We start from the raw sequence: 16845 nt of genomic DNA on the forward strand, positions 1-16845 counted from the left end.
GTAAGGGAATCAGGGCTTTAGGTTTATTAAGCCTAAGGGAATCAGGGCTTTAGGTGTATTAAGCGTAAGGGAATCAGGACTTTAGGTGTATTAAGCGTAAGGGAATCAGGGCTTTAGGTGTATTAAGCCTAAGGGAATCAGGGCTTTAGGTGTATTAAGCGTAAGGGAATCAGGACTTTAGGTGTATTAAGCGTAAGGGAATCAGGGCTTTAGGTGTATTAAGCCTAAGGGAATCAGGGCTTTAGGTGTATTAAGCCTAAGGGAATCAGGGCTTTAGGTGTATTAAGCCTAAGGGAATCAGGGCTTTAGGTGTATTAAGTGTATTAAGCCTAAGGGAATCAGGGCTTTAGGTTTATTAAGCCTAAGGGAATCAGGGCTTTAGGTGTATTAAGCCTAAGGGAATCAGGGCTTTAGGTGTATTAAGCCTAAGGGAATCAGGGCTTTAGGTGTATTAAGCGTAAGGGAATCAGGGCTTTAGGTGTATTAAGCGTAAGGGAATCAGGGCTTTAGGTTTATTAAGCCTAAGGGAATCAGGGCTTTAGGTGTATTAAGCGTAAGGGAATCAGGGCTTTAGGTGTATTAAGCGTAAGGGAATCAGGGCTATAGGTGTATTAAGCGTAAGGGAATCAGGGCTTTAGGTGTATTAAGCCTAAGGGAATCAGGACTTTAGGTGTATTAAGCGTAAGGGAATCAGGGCTTTAGGTGTATTAAGCCTAAGGGAATCAGGGCTTTAGGTGTATTAAGCGTAAGGGAATCAGGGCTTTAGGTGTATTAAGCCTAAGGGAATCAGGGCTTTAGGTGTATTAAGCCTAAGGGAATCAGGGCTTTAGGTGTATTAAGCCTAAGGGAATCAGGGCTTTAGGTGTATTAAGCCTAAGGGAATCAGGGCTTTAGGTGTATTAAGCCTAAGGGAATCAGGGCTTTAGGTGTATTAAGCCTAAGGGAATCAGGGCTTTAGGTGTATTAAGCCTAAGGGAATCAGGGCTTTAGGTTTATTAAGCCTAAGGGAATCAGGGCTTTAGGTTTATTAAGCCTAAGGGAATCAGGGCTTTAGGTGTATTAAGCGTAAGGGAATCAGGGCTTTAGGTGTATTAAGCGTAAGGGAATCAGGACTTTAGGTGTATTAAGCCTAAGGGAATCAGGGCTTTAGGTTTATTAAGCCTAAGGGAATCAGGGCTTTAGGTTTATTAAGCCTAAGGGAATCAGGGCTTTAGGTGTATTAAGCCTAAGGGAATCAGGACTTTAGGTGTATTAAGCGTAAGGGAATCAGGGCTTTAGGTGTATTAAGCCTAAGGGAATCAGGGCTTTAGGTGTATTAAGCCTAAGGGAATCAGGGCTTTAGGTGTATTAAGCCTAAGGGAATCAGGGCTTTAGGTGTATTAAGCCTAAGGGAATCAGGGCTTTAGGTTTATTAAGCCTAAGGGAATCAGGACTTTAGGTGTATTAAGCCTAAGGGAATCAGGGCTTTAGGTGTATTAAGCGTAAGGGAATCAGGGCTTTAGGTTTATTAAGCCTAAGGGAATCAGGGCTTTAGATGTATTAAGCGTAAGGGAATCAGGACTTTAGGTGTATTAAGCGTAAGGGAATCAGGGCTTTAGGTGTATTAAGCCTAAGGGAATCAGGGCTTTAGGTGTATTAAGCGTAAGGGAATCAGGACTTTAGGTGTATTAAGCGTAAGGGAATCAGGGCTTTAGGTGTATTAAGCCTAAGGGAATCAGGGCTTTAGGTGTATTAAGCCTAAGGGAATCAGGGCTTTAGGTGTATTAAGCCTAAGGGAATCAGGGCTTTAGGTGTATTAAGTGTATTAAGCCTAAGGGAATCAGGGCTTTAGGTTTATTAAGCCTAAGGGAATCAGGGCTTTAGGTGTATTAAGCCTAAGGGAATCAGGGCTTTAGGTGTATTAAGCCTAAGGGAATCAGGGCTTTAGGTGTATTAAGCGTAAGGGAATCAGGGCTTTAGGTGTATTAAGCGTAAGGGAATCAGGGCTTTAGGTTTATTAAGCCTAAGGGAATCAGGGCTTTAGGTGTATTAAGCGTAAGGGAATCAGGGCTTTAGGTGTATTAAGCGTAAGGGAATCAGGGCTATAGGTGTATTAAGCGTAAGGGAATCAGGGCTTTAGGTGTATTAAGCCTAAGGGAATCAGGACTTTAGGTGTATTAAGCGTAAGGGAATCAGGGCTTTAGGTGTATTAAGCCTAAGGGAATCAGGGCTTTAGGTGTATTAAGCGTAAGGGAATCAGGGCTTTAGGTGTATTAAGCCTAAGGGAATCAGGGCTTTAGGTGTATTAAGCCTAAGGGAATCAGGGCTTTAGGTGTATTAAGCCTAAGGGAATCAGGGCTTTAGGTGTATTAAGCCTAAGGGAATCAGGGCTTTAGGTGTATTAAGCCTAAGGGAATCAGGGCTTTAGGTGTATTAAGCCTAAGGGAATCAGGGCTTTAGGTGTATTAAGCCTAAGGGAATCAGGGCTTTAGGTTTATTAAGCCTAAGGGAATCAGGGCTTTAGGTTTATTAAGCCTAAGGGAATCAGGGCTTTAGGTGTATTAAGCGTAAGGGAATCAGGGCTTTAGGTGTATTAAGCGTAAGGGAATCAGGACTTTAGGTGTATTAAGCCTAAGGGAATCAGGGCTTTAGGTTTATTAAGCCTAAGGGAATCAGGGCTTTAGGTTTATTAAGCCTAAGGGAATCAGGGCTTTAGGTGTATTAAGCCTAAGGGAATCAGGACTTTAGGTGTATTAAGCGTAAGGGAATCAGGACTTTAGGTGTATTAAGCCTAAGGGAATCAGGGCTTTAGGTTTATTAAGCCTAAGGGAATCAGGGCTTTAGGTGTATTAAGCGTAAGGGAATCAGGGCTTTAGGTGTATTAAGCGTAAGGGAATCAGGACTTTAGGTGTATTAAGCCTAAGGGAATCAGGGCTTTAGGTTTATTAAGCCTAAGGGAATCAGGGCTTTAGGTTTATTAAGCCTAAGGGAATCAGGGCTTTAGGTGTATTAAGCCTAAGGGAATCAGGACTTTAGGTGTATTAAGCGTAAGGGAATCAGGACTTTAGGTGTATTAAGCCTAAGGGAATCAGGGCTTTAGGTGTATTAAGCGTAAGGGAATCAGGGCTTTAGGTGTATTAAGCCTAAGGGAATCAGGGCTTTAGGTGTATTAAGCGTAAGGGAATCAGGGCTTTAGGTTTATTAAGCCTAAGGGAATCAGGGCTTTAGGTGTATTAAGCGTAAGGGAATCAGGGCTTTAGGTGTATTAAGCGTAAAGTAATCAGGGCTTTAGGTGTATTAAGCCTAAGGGAATCAGGGCTTTAGGTTTATTAAGCCTAAGGGAATCAGGGCTTTAGGTTTATTAAGCCTAAGGGAATCAGGACTTTAGGTGTATTAAGCCTAAGGGAATCATGGCTTTAGGTGTATTAAGCATAAGGGAATCAGGGCTATAGAAGTACGAGAGGTTAGAGGGTGGACAGTGAATAAGGGCTTTAGTGGTCGCGTGCCTGAATTAAAGGGGAGGGGACCGTGCTATGCTGAATTAAAGGTGAGGGGACCGTGCTATGCTGAATTAAAGGGGAGGGGGTATTGGTCAGCCAAAGGCCTAGTGTTGTGCTGAATTAAGGGGATGGGCTAGATATTGGTGCGACAGGTGTACCTGTGGCGGTTCCGGAGTCCTCCTTGTCGTGCTCCTCGTGCCACTGCATGGTCCGGTGATAGCTGAGCATCACTTCCCATAATGCCTTGCACAGGTCGCTCAGACAGGGGAAATAGCTGTCTGGAGTGATGTGCTGCGGATGAGACAGGAAAGATGGAGACAAAAATAGAAAAAGAGAGAGTGTGAGGGAGGGAGAGATTAAGTGGGAGAGAAAAAGAGAGTGGGAGAGAAAGAGAGGTGTTAGACACACTTCCTGTTTTTTCTTCCTGTGAGGTCACAATGAAGAAATTATGTGATTGCCAGACATCAATTATTAGCCCAGCACCTAAAGATGTACGTATGCTCACAACCATTTCTGTGGAGTTATTTTTGTCCACAGGACTTGATGTGTAGCCTATAAGGGTGGGTTTGTTTAACACCCAAACAGCCAGAGGCCAGAAAAGGATGAAATGTGCCACTGAAAGATATTGGCCACTAATTTCTACTGATCATCCATAATCTTGGACAACTTTGATATATAACAGTCCAAATAACAGCAGAGAAATGTTGATGTCTGGCTGAAACTCTTCTCCTATCGCCTTCCAGTTGACATTCAAGGACTCACATCTGAGGAGAAACTTCATCTTAGTGCTCCTTTAATCAGTCAGTAGCATAATGAATACACCTCAACAAAGACAACGGTGGAACAGCTAACTGTCATCCCAGAAGATGTCATTCAAATTAGGATGGGGCTGTATGTGAAGAGGTGGCATACAGGCAGGTAGACAGGCGCTTATCTCCAAACCGTCTTGCAGCCAGAGAGAACAGGCTGTGTGTTTTTTTCTTTTTCTGACCCACAGACACCGATGGTTCAGTAATGAGCCTGAAACTATTACATCGACGACAACGTCGAACACTATTCAATTCCTTGTGCCTGACCCAAAAAAATGTCAAAAGTCCAAAGAAATGTATTATATTGTACATAGACCTTTAGTAGGCCCATCAAAACATGACCTGCCTCTTGTGGCACAATTTCAGGCACAAAGCAATCTAGTAATACTTTACACATTGGTCTATGTAAATGGTGTGACTGAATGGAGGGAGGGACTGCAGTTCTACACTGTAGATTATACAGAAGTCATGATGACAGTTGGTGCTTTCTTTGAGTTTCTCAGCTTCATTTGAGACAGGTGAAGTAAAAAAACAACCCATCACTCTGGGGAAAAGGGCAAATGAGTTGAGTTAGGTTTTGGCCAACCTCAACATAGCAGCTAGCATCGTCATAACTCTCTACGGCTGGCATTGAGAGGCTCGCCCCGTCAAGCCCAGTGGTGCACAGAGCTCCGAGGCTACATACCTCGTGGCCTGACACAGATCAAGGACCATTTCTCCAGCTGTGGTTTTCAACACCATCAGAGACTAAAGAGTCATAATTGCATTCTGAAAGGAGTCTGCTGCTGCGCACCAGAAGCTCTATGATGCCAATTGTTTTAAACATAGCTCCGCGTGTGAGACCTCCTGTTCCCTCTACCAGGCAGCTGGAAATTACTGACAGCAAGCCACGCACACCAGGGCTTTCTGCAGGGGCAAACAGTGCATAGCAACATGGACCCTGGCTGTGGAAAAGCTAACAGGAGCGAAGGGTTCCAGATCAATTTATGTATTGCAGCCGTCTCTCTCAGAGTTTACCGCCAGCCTGTAAATTAGAGGACGCCAGGGTTCAGGCTGCCAGACCCACTCGGTTGCCAAACTCTGTCTCCGAGTGCCTCTGGGTGAGAGAATTCACAATCGCAAACAGCGAGTCGAGTGAATGATATCATTCACTGACCCCACCCTGTCTCTCCAGTGATGCAAAGCTCCAAAGCTAATGGAATACAAGGAAAGCAATGTTATTGCCCGAGTTACAGTTGTAGTGTTTTGATTCATGTTGTTGAGTTCATGTGTATGTCTGTTTATGACTATAGTACAAACACCACAACAAAGGATAAACTTTCTTTCACATTTGGTGTTTCTTCTTTATTTTGGCCATATCCACTTGTTGCAAATCAAACGTTCCCCATGCCGTAGAGCCCACGGCACTCAACAGAAGAGCTGATACTTTAATACATAATGAGTTCGGTTAAATGTAAAAAATAAAATAAAATGTTAAGAGAACCCGAGGAGAAGGTAATACTAACATAGAGCCCTCTGGGCCTCCTGAGTGGCACAGCGGTCTAAGGCACTGCATCGCAGTGCTAAAGGCGTCACTACAGATCCGGGCGACCCGGGAAACCCATGAAGCGGCGCACAATTGGCCCAGCGTCGTCCGGGTTAGGGGAATGTTTTTGCCCTTGTCCCATCGCGCTCTAGTGACTCCTGTGGTGGGCCGGGCACATGCACGCTGACCCGGTTGCCAGTTGGATGGTGTTTCCTCCTACACATTGGCGCGGCTTCATGTTTCGCATGACTTGACCCGACCAGGGTCTGTAGTGACACCTCTAGCACTGAGATGCAGTGCCTTAGACTGCTGTGCCCCTTGGGAGCCCCATCTCATCCAGAAGATATTCTATTGGGTTTTATCAGCAACAAAGTTCAGATACGCTATGCTGTTTGTTGCTCAGTTGGTATCAAGGGACCTAATGTGCATCAGGAAAACACTCCCCAATCCAGTACACCACTACCACCAGCCTGTACCGCTTAGGCCAAATCCTGACTCTGCCATCAGCAGGACACAACAGGAACTGGAATTCGTTGGACAAGGCAATGTTTTTCCACTCTTCATTTGTCCAGTGTTGGTGATTGTATGCCCACTGGAACCACTTTTTCTTGTTTTTAACTGATGGAACTAGTTGTGCGTTTCGAGATGCCATTCTGCACACCATAGTTGTACTGCACCGCTATTTTTCTGTTTGTGGCCAGTCTGTTAGCTTGCACAATTCTTGCTCTTCCGCTAACTGGATGTTTTTTGTTTGTCGCACATTCTCAGGAATCCACAGACATTGTCGTGCGTGAAAAGCCCAGAAGGCCAGACGTTTCTAAGATACTGGATGCAGCTCACCTTGCACTGATGATCAAACCACAAGCAAAGAGGCTTAGGTCACTCGTTTCTAACGTTCAATCGAACAGTAACTGAATGCCTCGATGCCCATCTGCCTGCTTTAAATAGCAAGCCAATGACATGTGACTTAGACTATGGCGGCCATTAATTTTGTCAGCCAGTTACTGTCATGCAAAAGACTGCCGGTCTCACGGTAATTGACCGTTAATTAACAAAAACGTTTAGTATCTTTAGGCATCCACGCATACAAGCTGAACAAGACACTGACGCGTGCCTTGGCAAAATCTACTGTACATTTAAAAAGTCTCATAAATAATGAAAACAATCAATTGAATGTAGACCATCACAATAAATCCAATATTTATTTTAGTCAGGTCTAAAGAAACACAATGATACGAAGAAGAAGAGAACAGCCTATGAGTTGGCTGTATGTCTGGCTATGGTCAATGCTCCATGTAGGCTTGTTCATTTAGCTGACAAGATATGCTTATAAGTCCCATGCCAGTCTTTTATATTATATGATTTTATAGTAATAAGAATATAATTTAATCTAGCTGAATAAAATAAGAAAGGATATTTTTCCCATTCCGGAGCGAATGTGCATATGAAGTCGCTATTTTGAGCGTACAAGTAAACATATATATGCTAGATTTACAATTATTAGGCAACTTAGATGTGAATGATAGAATCCTAAGAATGTGTTAGAAATCAGAACATTATAGGCTGCATGGTGCGACTATAGGCTATTGATGATTTGAGAAAGTCACAAAAAAAGCTTGCGCCCTGTTCCTCGCCTCAGGCTGCACAGCTGTTGTCTCATCAAGTGATCATATTTTCACCCAACAGACTATTCTCAATTACTCTTTACTAATACGTAACATTTGTTTTTATTTAGAATGTATCAAATGGGCAGGAACAGGGGCAGGGGAAAATAGTCATCTGTATGTACTAGAATAATGAAATACTTTTCCCCGTACAGGATACTCATTAGGAATACACCTCTATAATACTTTTCCCCGTGCAGGATACTGATTAGGAATACACCTCTATAATACTTTTCCCCGTGCAGGATACTGATTAGGAATACACCTCTATAATACTTTTCCCCGTGCAGGATACTCATTAGGAATACACCTCTATAATACTTTTCCCCGTGCAGGATACTCATTAGCAAAGAGTTGCTCAGTTGGTAAAACCTCTCACATTAACATTCAACAACAGTCACTGGGACAATTAGCTAAGTAGTTAAACCACATTAAACAGACACGAAGTAGCTTAACTATAGTCCTCCCGAAGTGTAGAATAAACCCTTCTAAAAAAAGAAATCCCCCCCAAAAAAAGACAACAGACAAATTATTCCGATGGGAAAATGGTTTTTAGATTTACACAGACACTGGTTTCATGGGAAAAATGGTCACATGACTATGTCTCACACATAGACTATTTAAAAGTCACCTACGAACAAGCCACCCCAGCACATGGGGTGTATTCACTGGGAACCAAATGGAAGCAAAACGGGGAGGGACTAATGTAAACTTGTCCAATAAGAAACACTTGTTTTAGCTGCAAAAACGTTTGTTGCAAAGTGTTTTGCTACAGTTTGCCAAGTTCCTGGCTGCCCCTACCAATAACCTAGTATGGCATCATGTGATGCAATCAGTGAGTGTGTGGATGTTGACGCTGTCTGTCCCCTCGTGAGATGTTTGAGATGGAGCTAATATCAGACAACACAGAGCCTAATAGAGGAACAGCTATAGCAGCCTAAAACAATCACGCCTCTCCTCTCACGCCTCAGTACACACAATATCACACAGACACACACAGCTGACTGCTAGATCCATTTAATCTCAGCCCCTTCAATATCTTTCTAATGCCTGCCACCGTATTTAGAAGCAATAACAGCGCGTCACTGATGTGTCAAGCCTTCCTTTACTGTGGGACATTATGAGAATTTTGCTATTATTGGAGAGAAAAACGGGTTAATCCCAAGACAATATGTCACTAATAATACTTCCAGATTTCAAAAGCTTGACACAGTGCCTTTAGAAAGTATTTATACCCCTTGACTTATTCCACCTTTTGTTGTGTTACAGACTGAATCTAAAATGGATTAAATAAAAAAATGTCTCACCCATCTACACACAATACCCCATAATGACAAAGTGAAAACATGTTTTTAGACATTTTTGCAAATGTATTGAAAATGAAATACAGAAATATTTAATTTACATCAGTATTCACACCCGAGTCAATACTTTGTAGAGCTATCTTTGGTGGCGACTACAGCTTTGAGTCGTCTGGATTTTGGGATTTTCTTCCTCGCAGATTTTCAAGCTCTGTTAAGTTAGATGGGGAGCGGCGGTGAACAGCAATCTTCAAGTCTTTCCACATATTTTCAATGGGATTCAAGTCTGGGCTTTGGCTGGGTCACAAGGACTTTCACATTCTTGTTCTGAAGCCATTCCAGTGTTGCTTTGGCTGTGTGCTTGGGATCATTGTCTTGTTAGAAGGTAAATCTTCGCCCCTGTCTGTCGTTTCCAGTCTGAAGTAGGTTCTAATCAAGGATTTTCCTGTATTTGGCTCCATTCAATGTTCCCTATATCCTTACCAGTCTCCCAGTCCGTGCCGCTGAAAAGCATCCCCATAGCATGAGGCTGCCACCATCAGGCTTCAAGGTAGGGATGGTGTTAGACAGGTGATAAGCCATGCCTGGTTTTATCCAGACAGCGCTATACATTCAGACCAAAAACTTACATTTTTGTCTCATCAGTCCACAGAATCTGTTGCCTTATGCTCTAAGAGTCTTTCACGTGCCTTTTTGCAAAACTCCAGCCGTGTTGTCATGTGTCTTTTTTTCAGGAGTGGCTTCCGTCTGGTCACTCTCCCATAAAGCCCAGATTGGTGAAGTGCTATAGAGACTTGTCTTTCTGGCATATTCTCCCATCTCAGCCAAAGAACTCTGTAGTTCTGTTAAAGTGGTTATTGAGTTCTTGGTCACCTCCCTGACCAAGGTCCTTCTTGCCCAGTTTCTCAGTTTGATCGGACGGCCAGCTCTAGGCAGAGTCTGAGTAGTTCCATATTCTTTCAATTTCCCAATCACGGAGACCACTGTGTCCTTGGAAACGTTCAACACTCTAGAAATGGTTTTATACCCTTCCACAGATATATGCCTCATCACAATTCTACAGTTTATCGGAGATCTACAGACAGTTCCTTGGACTTAATGGTATAGTTTTTGCTCTGACATGCAATGTCAACTGTGGGATGTTATATAGACAGGTGTGTTCCTTTCTAAATCATGGCCACAGGTGGACTCCAATCAAGTTGCAGCGACATCAAGGATGATCAAAGGAAATTGGAGTTCAATTTGGAGCGTCATAGCAAAGAGGTGTGAATACTTATGTAAATTTGATATTTCTGTATTTGTAACACAACAAAATGTGGAATAAGTCCAGGGGTATGAATACTTTCAGAAGGCACTGTATACCATGTTTAATATCTCAAATTGAGGAGACGAAAGTAAATTGCCTCCCTCATCCAACCCCAGTGGCTACCTGTTATCAAAGTTTAAATTAGTGATCCACATCCAAGAGGACTATCAATGGTCCAGCCCTGCCATTTCATGGTGATGCTCTCCTGCTACGGTAGGAAATATCACAGCACGTTGCCAGGTAACTGGGACTAGTTGGCAGGAGAAAGGGGTCGCAGGGGCTCTGTGATCTGAACTAGGTCTTCAGGGGGCACGGCCTGGCCCCTTCCAAGCCCCCCCCCAGGGGGTTAGCCTCAGCCGGGCAGACCAGAGGAACAGCCAGCTGGGTGTTTTATCTCTGGAGTGTATTCTCTACACCTCCAGAGGGCAGGTTGGATTTGATGTATGGAGAGGCACTGGAGTCCGATCACTGGATCATTCAGACAGAGAGCTGAGTACAGTGTTTTGGGGTCGGAGGGAGATGAGATGGCTTAAATTCCTTTTTTTAGCTGATTCACTTCCATTTTGAGATGTGATCATAGTGCTTTCCCAAACTGCAGAGGATGAAGAAAAAAAACGGCACCCTGCCTACTAGTCAGCAATCTGCAGATCTGCCGAGCCAGCAAAGCACAACATCCTCTCCTCCTCCTCCTTCATCAAAGTGCAGATAGCCTCCTCAAGGACAATACAACACATTCATTCAGTCATGGTGGCAACACTGGCAGGCCACTGCACTGCCCACACTTCAGGCAAGTTACAGTGATGTTTCACGACAAAATCAAACTATGTCAGAAGTTTTCAGACCTGGAACTTGGACTAATTTCGAGACAACCGGTTATGATGACAGCTTTTCTTCTCGTCTGTGTGGGCAACTAACAGACACACAGTTGAGGACAATAGTGGCGTGCTCCCTCGACTAGAGACTCAAACAGACAGATTAAATGTGTATTCCTATTTTCTGGAGCAGCAGCAGAGAAAAGCAGACTGGAGCAACAGTCAGGCAACACATTACACTTAGCAGACTGGAGCGACAGTCAGGCGACACATTACACTTAGCAGACTGGAGCGACAGTCAGGCGACACATTACACTTAGCAGACTGGAGCAACGGTCAGGCAACACATTACACTTAGCAGACTGGAGCAACAGTCAGGCGACACATTACACTTAGCAGACTGGTGCGACAGTCAGGCGACACATTACACTTAGCAGACTGGAGCGACAGTCAGGCAACACATTACACTTAGCAGACTGGAGCAACAGTCAGGCGACACATTACACTTAGCAGACTGGTGCGACAGTCAGGCGACACATTACACTTAGCAGACTGGAGCGACAGTCAGGCAACACATTACACTTAGCAGACTGGAGCAACAGTCAGGCAAACACATTACACTTAGCAGACTGGAGCGACTGTCAGGCAACACATTACACTTAGCAGACTGGAGCGACAGTCAGGCAACACATTACACTTAGCAGACTGGAGCAACAGTCAGGCGACACATTACACTTAGCAGACTGGAGCAGCAGTCAGGCGACACATTACACTTAGCAGACTGGAGCGACAGTCAGGCAACACATTACACTTAGCAGACTGGAGCGACAGTCAGGCAACACATTACACTTAGCAGACTGGAGCGACAGTCAGGCAACACATTACACTTAGCAGACTGGAGCGACAGTCAGGCAACACATTACACTTAGCAGACTGGAGCGACAGTCAGGCAACACATTACACTTAGCAGACTGGAGCGACAGTCAGGCAACACATTACACTTAGCAGACTGGAGCGACAGTCAGGCAACACATTACACTTAGCAGACTGGAGCGACAGTCAGGCAACACATTACACTTAGCAGACTGGAGCGACTGTCAGGCAACACATTACACTTAGCAGACTGGAGCGACAGTCAGGCAACACATTACACTTAGCAGACTGGAGCGACAGTCAGGTGACACATTACACTTAGCAGACTGGAGCGACAGTCAGGCAACACATTACACTTAGCAGACTGGAGCGACAGTCAGGCAACACATTACACTTGACACTGTTTCTCTGGTGGCTGTTTCTGAATGTAGTTGTCTGGCAGAATGCTGAAAAATGAAATAATATGTTCTAGAATAAGCCGTGAGGTGGGGAGATCTCCAAACTAGCTTAATAATATCCTGCAATAAACTCAGGATAGGATTTTGAAAAATCTCTGTTTTGTATTTGTAACATTAAGGCAGTTATATAGTTTAAAATATTACATGACATTACATTTCATAACACTTTACCCAATACATTTAATGTATTCCTTCAGGCCACTACTCCACTATCACATATTTACAATACAACATCCATGTGTACGTGTCTGTAGAGTGTGTGTGTCTCATGTGTATGTGTCTGTGCCTGTGTATGTGTCTGTGCCTGTGTGTCACAACGTCCACAGAAGGTGGCGCCTCTCCTCGGTCAGGCGGTGCTCGGCGTTCGTCGTCGCCGGCCTACTAGCTGCCACCGATCTGTGTTTCAGTGTCTGTTAGTTATGTCTGTTTTTTGATTGCACCTGTTTCGTGTTTGTCATTAGTGGGGGGGTATTTAGTCTGTCTGTGTTTAGTTAGGATTCGTGCGGGATTGTTCTTTGTTACGTGTGGTGTTATATTGTTTGGGACTTATTGTATAGGCAGTAGGGTTGCCGGGCTGCGCCCCGTCTGCCCTTTTTGAGCGGAGCTTCTTTTAGTCTTTTTGACTGTTGTGCTCCCAGCCGTATATGGATTTTGCCCTTGGATTTATTAAATCAAGTTTGTTCCAACGGACCTCAGTCTCCTGCGCTTGACTCACCCTAAAACAGTTCTATCCGCTCGTGACACTGTGTGTGTCTCTTCACAGTCCTCGCTGTTCCATAAGATGTATTATTTTTATCTGATTCCACTGTTTGCATCAGTTACTTGATGTGGAATAGAGTTCCATGTAGCCATGACTCTATGTAGTGCTGTGCGCCTCCCATAGTCTGTTCTGGACTTGGGGACTGTGAAGAGACCTCTGGTGGCATGTCTTGTGGGGTATGCATGGTTGTCTGAGCTGTATGCTAGTATTTTAAACAGACAGCTTGGTACATTCAGCTTGTCAGCACTTCTTACAAAAACAAGTAGTGATGAAGTCAATCTCTCCTCCACTTTGAGCCATGAGAGATTTACATGCATATTATTAATGTTAGCTCTCTGTGTATATTTAAGGGCCAGCCGTAATGCCCTGTTCTGCCCTGTTGTTGAAACAAAAACACTTGTGTCATTTACCAAGACAACTCCTCTGAGTACAAACAATCATAGTACCATGGTCTAAAACAAACCATGAGCCATTCCTGGCTATGACTGGCAAGGAGGGTACACAACAGACCATTATAGAGAGGCCTTATAAAGTATGATGCTCAGAGTGGGTGACCATGTGTGGCAGCGTGACACAGCGGTAGTGCTCCAGCATGGATGGCTTTCACGTTCAGCCACCATGTTTCTCGTTCTCTGCTTGTGCCACTGACTACAGTATAGAAGGCTACATGCAGACTGAGCAACTGTCTCCTTTTCATTGGTTTAATTCACACTTCACTGTGTTAATCAGCAAATGCCGCTCTTTCTCCCACGTCTCTCTTCTGCTCTGTGATCATTGGTGCATCTCTCACAGAGCTAATGGTCAGGAGGAATTCAGTCCCCTGCTGTACCATATAGGAAATGTTCCTCAGCCTTTTCCTGAGACTTCATCGCCTACCAGAGCACTAGATAAACTCATCTGGTGTTACCGTGGTGATGAGTGAAGTGCAGACCTATCTGGCACATTGAAATATTAATTATTGAAAGCCTGGTTAACACTATTGTGCCTAGACAGCTTGAGATGTAAAGGTTGTTACGAGCTAGAGTGGGTGAATCATCATCCCATGCTAGAATAAATCACCTCATTAACTCCATGCCAAGGACAATTTGAAGACAAAAACAACAGTGTCTGTTTAATCTGAGATACATGAATGACTGCTAGCTGCAAATCTACCTTCCATTCAGTTTAAGCACAAAGAAATACAAACTTGAGTTTTAGAGAAACTAAATATGAAAGTATATGAAACCGCTCCCAAAAGAGACAGGAGGAAGCAAGACACAAGAAATGAGCTTCCAGGCCTGGAAATCTGGGATCATTGATGCAAATGAAAGCAGACCTTTATAAATGAGAGAACACAACAAACGGCACCAGCACTGAGTTGTTTATTGATGCTGTTACACAAGATGATAAACACCTTTTTCTATCGCAGCTGGAAGGGGGGGGACAAGGGGTTATGTGTTTGGAGAAAGTATCACTTTCACTGAATAATGATGCAAGCACAAAACACAGGACAGAGAGAGAGAGACTGTGAGAGATAGAGAGTGAGGGAAATAAAACCAGACTTGAGCGTCCTGGAAATCTGGGAACATCGATGTAAATGAAAGCAGACCTCCTTTATATAAATGAGAGAACACAACAAACGATCTGAGCGTTGAATTGTTTATTGATGCTGTTACATAAGAAGATAAACACCTTTTTGTATCGCAGCTGGTGAGCATAGCCTTGCTATTGAGAGAGGCCGCCGTAGGCAGACCTGGCTCTCAAGAGAATACAGACTGTGCACACTACCCACATAATGAGGTGGAAACCAAGCTGCATTTCCTAACCTCCTGCCAAATATATGACCATATTAGAGACACATTTCCCTCAGATTACACAGACCCACAAGGAATTTGAAAACAAATCCAATTTTGATAAACTCCCATATCTATTAGGTGAAATACCACAGTGTGCCATCACAGCAGCAAGATGTGTGACCTGTTGCCACAAGAAAAGGGCAACCAGTGAAGAACAAACACCATTGTAAATACAACCCATATTTATTTTCCCTTTTGTACTTAAACTATTTGCACATAGTTACAACACTGTACATAGCTTAATATAACATGTGAAATGTTTCTATTCTTTGAAACATATATGATTATCTGTTTTACATGCTTTGGTAACCATGCCAATAAAGCCCTTTGAATTGAACTGTGAGAGCGAGACAGACAGAGGAGAGAAAAAGACAGACAGAGAAGAGAGAGAGCGATAGAGGAGAGAGAGAGAGACAGGAGAGAGAGAGAGATAGAGGAGAGAGAGAGAGACAGAGGAGAGAGAAAGACAGAGGAGAGAGAAAGATAGAGGAGAGAGAAAAAGACAGACAGAGGAGAGAGAGAAAGAGAGAGGAGAGAGAGAAAGACAGAGGAGAGAGAAAGATAGAGGAGAGAGAAAGATAGAGGAGAGAGAGAGAGAGAGAAAGACAGAGAGAGAAAGACAGAGAAGAAAGAGACAGAGGAGAGAGAGAAAGACAGAGGAGAGAGAAAGATAGAGGAGAGAGAGAAAGATAGAGGAGAGAGAAAGATAGAGGAGAGAGAGACAGAGGAGAAAGAGACAGAGGAGAAAAAGAGAGAGACAGAGAGCTGATAATGTTGTGTTGCCTCATTTGAAAGCTGATCTGAATGCTGAAAGGCCATGGAAGGTTCACCTCCACTAAGGGTTTCACAGTCCTTCACATGAACAATGGACCATTTAATTAACTCGCACCGTGTCCTGTCAGAATGAACATACTGTTACACAATCGAGATACTGATTGTAATCAGTGAGTGAACCTTGGGATGATAGAATGTTGATGTAATCAAGAAGGTATTATCTTTATATGGCCTGGCTGGTCTAGAGATAATGCAGGTATAGGTTTAAATCCAGCCTACTGCCCTTTCACACAACCCCTCTCCATCTGTCCCCACGGTCATCCTCTCTCTCTATCTGTCCCCACGGTCATCCTCTCTCTCTATTTGTCCCCACGGTCATCCTCTCTCTCTATTTGTCCCCACAGTCATGCTCCCTCTCCCTCTGTCCCCACTGTTAGACTCCCTCCATCTGTCCCCAGTGTCATCCACTCTCTCCCTCTCTCTGTGTCCCCACTGCATCCTCTCTCTCTCTATTTGTCCCCACTGTCATCCTCCCTCTATCTGTCCCCACTGTCATCCTCTCTCTCTATCTGTCTCCACTGTCATCCTCTCTCTCTTTCCCAACTGTCATCCTCCCTCTCTATCTGTCCCCACTGTCATCCTCTCTCTATCTGTCATCCTCTCTCTCTGTCTCCAATGTCATCCTCTTTCCCCACTGTCATCCTCTCTCTCTATCTGTCTCCACTGTCATCCTCTCTCTCTATCTGTCTCCACTGTCATCTTCCCTCTCTATCTGTCCCCACTGTCATCCTCTCTCTATCTGTCATCCTCTCTCTCTGTCTCCAATGTCATCCTCTTTCCCCACTGTCATCCTCTCTCTCTATCTGTCTCCACTGTCATCCTCTCTCTCTATCTGTCTCCACTGTCATCTTCCCTCTCTATCTGTCCCCACTGTCATCCTCTCTCTATCTGTCATCCTCTCTCTCTGTCTCCAATGTCATCCTCTTTCCCCACTGTCATCCTCTCTCTCTATCTGTCTCCACTGTCATCCTCTCTCTCTATCTGTCTCCACTGTCATCCTCTCTATCTGTCTCCACTGTCATCCTCTCTCTCTATCTGTCTCCACTGTCATCCTCTCTCTCTCTCTCTTTCCCCACTGTCATCCTCTCTCTCTATCTGTCTCCACTGTCATCCTCTCTCTCTATCTGTCTCCACTGTCATCTTCCCTCTCTATCTGTCCCCACTGTCATCCTCTCTCTATCTGTCATCC

General features: G+C 44.1%; 1 pseudogene; it reads right to left on the minus strand.

Annotated features, from left to right (window-relative positions):
* Positions 1-16845, minus strand: part of LOC115174021 (syndetin-like) — a 274337-nt pseudogene that overhangs the window by 145264 nt on the left and 112228 nt on the right.

The sequence above is a fragment of the Salmo trutta genome, chromosome 34 (genome assembly GCF_901001165.1).
Source record: "Salmo trutta chromosome 34, fSalTru1.1, whole genome shotgun sequence".
In the NCBI taxonomy this organism is placed as follows: Eukaryota; Metazoa; Chordata; class Actinopteri; order Salmoniformes; family Salmonidae; genus Salmo; species Salmo trutta.